A 4418-nucleotide genomic window follows, 5' to 3' on the forward strand; every position below is an offset into this window, starting at 1 on the left:
AAGGATAAACGAGAAAAAGACAAAAAGTGAATAGTGTCACAAAAGTAAAAATGTGAAAATAACTTGGTCCTCAAAGGAAGTCGTCAATCCAAGGAAAAAAGTTTCGAAAATCATTCCAGAGCACTCGAGATGACATCAAGTGACGAAAAACCGAACATAGAAAAGAAAAGATAACCGAAAAAAAATATCCGTAAAAATCTGAGAAAAAAGAAAGGAAGAAAAATGACCGGGTCATTACAGATTCACTTTCCTAGTCCTCTCTAATTATATTTTTTTCCTTGTAATTTCCTTGAAACTATTGTCTTATGCATAATCTTAATTCCAAGTATCAAGTGACAAAACCAAACAAACTCTATACCACTTTCATCAAACTAAAAGTGATCCTAACAACCTTGTTTGCCATAAACTAGCATTCCCAGTGGTTCGACATACCCGTCCAATAGCCTTATTTTACAATGATTTGTGCTATTGTAAAGGGTTGATTATTATTGTGATAGTCGACGACCGATCAATTTTTAGTGCCATTGCCGGGGAATTGCAAACGGTTTTATAACCGAGGTTTTAGGATTAACTTTGATTTCATTGTGAATATTATGTTCTTGTGGATATTTTCTTGTTGGTTTCGACTAATTTGTGTTTCAAGTATTCTAATGAGATTCTAGGTACTCAAGGCTTACTGAGCGAAGGTTAGCAAATTTGTAAGTCGAGATGACTTCAGGTAAGTTTTCGAAGTTCTAGTTTCAAAGTTGTGAATATCTTACATATGTATAATTTAGAGATACTTAGCTTGTGGAGCCCTTGTTGAGGCTATTTATTGTTTCTCTATATTGCAAAGCATCGGTCCTTGTCGTGGTCATTTATTTTCTGTCTTGTTAATAAGTGAGGAGAAAGGGATTGTTGCATGTGGATGTTTTAGTGAAGGGTTGTTGTGTATCTTGTTTGTGTTGTAAATATGTTATGTGTGAAAATTTTTTTATGTTTCTCAACAAGAGGTTGAATTAGTCCTAAATGGAGGGTAATTTTCCTTCAACTCAATTTTACACACCACATGAGTTTTATGCATTTTGCTCTAGTCATACACAATATACAAGAGATTGTCCTCCACCGAGACAATTTTTAGATTTTTATCTAGAGCAACCAAATGTAAATTTCTTTGAACTGGATAATGATCCATACTTCAATGGTTATGACTCGGGTTGGGGAGATCATCAAAACTTCTTGATTTCCAACCCCACAATCTCATGGGCAACATTTTCACGCCAATTTTCAACCCAATGATCATGATTTCCAGCCCTCTTCTCTTTTCCCACCACCTTAATTGGATGAGTTTATTGCTGCCAACAAACAAATGTTGGAGTCTATCAACAAGCAAATGATGGATTCCAACAAGCAAATGTTGGATGACACTGTTAGCATGCAATCCACCACCTATTCTCATTCCCAATCTAGAGTTGAGTTAGATGATCAAATAGCCCAAATTCAACGAATGGTTAATGCTCTAAATGATGAAAAGGAAAAAGAATTTCCAATTAAACTTGTGGCCAATCCAAAAGAAAATTCTATGAATGATGAGATTACTCCTAGTAACTTTCATCATGAGAATGATCAAATGGCTACCACATGTGAAAATGAAGAAATTATGGTTGACGATCACATTGTTGCCACACAAAAAATTGAAGAATTTGTGTTTCAAAATAAGGAAAATAATGTTGAAGAGATTGTCTCCCCTAATCTAAACCAACCCCTAAATAATCCTTTGCTTGATACACCTCCTTCAATGGAGGATCCTCTAAAAGCTTGCTTGGCTCATTTTAATTATGAGGATTTTGATGTTGATAATTCTATTTGGGAGGTAAATTCTATGCTTAATATTCCTCCACTCATTCACTCTCTTCCTTGGGCAACATCAAATGTATCTCTTTCTTGGGAGCTTGCATCTACTCCCATTCCCTCACTTGAGTTATCTCAAACTGTTGAGCCCGAACCACCAGATAAGTGTGAGGAGGATGTTGAAAGTTTGAAGGACAATTTTTCGGGCATTCCCGTGCTAAGTATGATCTTTCACAAACCTTTACTAGGTGTACCCTCACTTGATCCATCTTCCCATAATCCAAATCAGCCTCATAATCCAAAGTTTTTCATTGAGGAAGAAGAGTGGGTTGAGGTCTTTCCTTTACCCCTTTTCTATTTTTTTCTTCAAGCTCTTTCTCTTCCGCTTCTAAAAGAACTTTCTTATTTAGGGAAGCATGACTCTCTAGAGAGACATGGTATAGGGTAATGAGGACTAACCTAATCTTGGTGCGTCTATCTATCGACGATAAATGTAGCGCTCTTGGGAAGCAATTCTTTCAACTTCAAAGTTTCCCTCTTCTAAGTTGCCTTAACTATGAATTTTTCGGAAATTAGCTAAGTTTAACCAAGCGAAAACCTTTTCCGGAATTGTCTCAATTCCCATTCCAAAAGTCACCTTCAATTTTTCTTGGTCAAATTAAGGTTTCGGTACCGTTTAGTCGCTTCGGCATTTTTCTCAGAAAATCATGGGAATTTTGGACCCTAAAAGTTTATGCCTTTGATAGTGCGCTACAATTCCCATTCCAAGGGTTTTTCGAGGTGTCCTGGTCCGTAAGAGCTTAAGTTCTAATTGGCAAATACTTGGACCCCTGTACTGATCCCGTTCGGCTAAGAATGAAAATCCAGCATTAAAGGGGTGTGAAAATTTATTCCCAAGGCACGGACGAGCGCTCGTCCATCCATTCACGAGCACTCGTAAATCCCAAAAGGGGCACTGCCTCGTTTTCGAGCACGTTCGTCCCTTCAGACGAGCGCTCGTCTAGTTTCAGCCCCTTCTTAAAACGACATTTTCTTTCTCACTTTTCATATTCCCTTGTTATCTCTCCTTACCTCCCACGACCCCCCATGCATGCATCCTCCCATAACTTCTCCAACTCTTCCTCTTCCTCATTCATACTCTCATCTCCCTTAAATACCCAACCCCTTCAACCCTCCCTTCTCATCCCCTTCAAGCTTCTTTGAGTCTTCTTGGTTCTTCTTCGAAGGTATGATCTCCTCCAACTTTTATTTTTTCTTTTCCTTTATCTTGATATTTGAGGAGTGTAAGGATTAAATTATTGGAGGCTTGTGGGTTGTTGTTGATGTTGATTGTTGGCAAAGGGTCCATTCTCACACAAAAAATTTGGGTTTTTCTTCCCCCTTGGTAACCTTAGCTCTCTTCCTTTTTGTCTTGCACACCAGGTATTCGACGAATTGCCTAAGCCAACTTTATCTCTCTAAATGGCACCGCTTTTGGCATTATTTTGTTATCTGTTTTAAACTTGTGGCTAATATGTGCAAATTTGTGTTTTGTATGGATTTTTATCTTTCTATAAAATTTATGTTAGTGCTATTATTTCTGTTTTGGTTTTTCTTAAGAGACCTATGCTTTTACATGTGTATATTAGTTGTGTTTTGATAGGTCTTCATGTCCAAGTTTGGGGAAAACATTTGTGCATTCACATAGATGGAAACCTTTGCCTTCGTCACTCCACTTGGTATTATTGTTCTTGTAATGACCTAGATTTTCACGGATATGTTTTTTTCCGTTGTCTTTCCTTTCTGAGCTCAATTCATCTTTGCTTAGTGTCATCTCGAGTGCACTGGAGTGATTTCCGAGACTCTTTTCTATGGATTGACAACTTCCTTTGAGAACCGAGTCATTTCCACATTTTTCATTTTTTCGACACTATTTACTTTTCGTCCTTTTCCCTATTTCGTCATTTTCCCTATTTTGCCTTTTCCCCGTTTGACACTTTGTTGGCATAACCACACTTCTTGTGTTTGAAGTTGGTTTTTGACTTCGTGTATCTCCATCTTAAGTGGTTTCCATGAAATACGTATCTTTACTTTTGCAAAAAAGTACTCTGGTTGCTCCCGGTGTCCATAGGGGCATGGATGCAAAGTTCTTTGAAATTATTTTCTTTTCTTGGGGTATTTTTCATAAATATCTTTTGAAAATATTTTATTTCAGGGGTTTTTAAGAAAATATTTTTGGAAGATAATTTCATTCTGGGCCATTAGTGTAGTTTTTATTTTTTGGAGGGGCCATTGTGCAATTAATGAAAATTAGTGCTAAATGCCTTGTTTTGAGCCTGGATCCTCGTACTGGATTCATTTTCACTTTTCGTTGAGTCGTGTACTCTTAGAAATTCCTTCTGGTCATTGTTTTCCAGTTTCAGGGTTTCTGGCCCCAGTTAGCGCCAAACTTGTTTAGAGCATAACTTTCTGCTCGGGATTCGGTTTTTGATGCCGTTTCTTCCATTGTTCATATTTTCTCATTTTGAATCTTTTTGGTTCATAGAGTTGCGTCTGCTCAAATTTCACTTTTTCGGACCCGGCGAGGCCCGTTCAGTGCACTTTTTGAG

This window comes from Cornus florida, unplaced genomic scaffold (assembly GCF_030987335.1).
Source record: "Cornus florida cultivar Cherokee Brave unplaced genomic scaffold, ASM3098733v1 CherokeeBrave_3.0.0_Hap2_Chr11, whole genome shotgun sequence".
Classification (NCBI taxonomy): Eukaryota; Viridiplantae; Streptophyta; class Magnoliopsida; order Cornales; family Cornaceae; genus Cornus; species Cornus florida.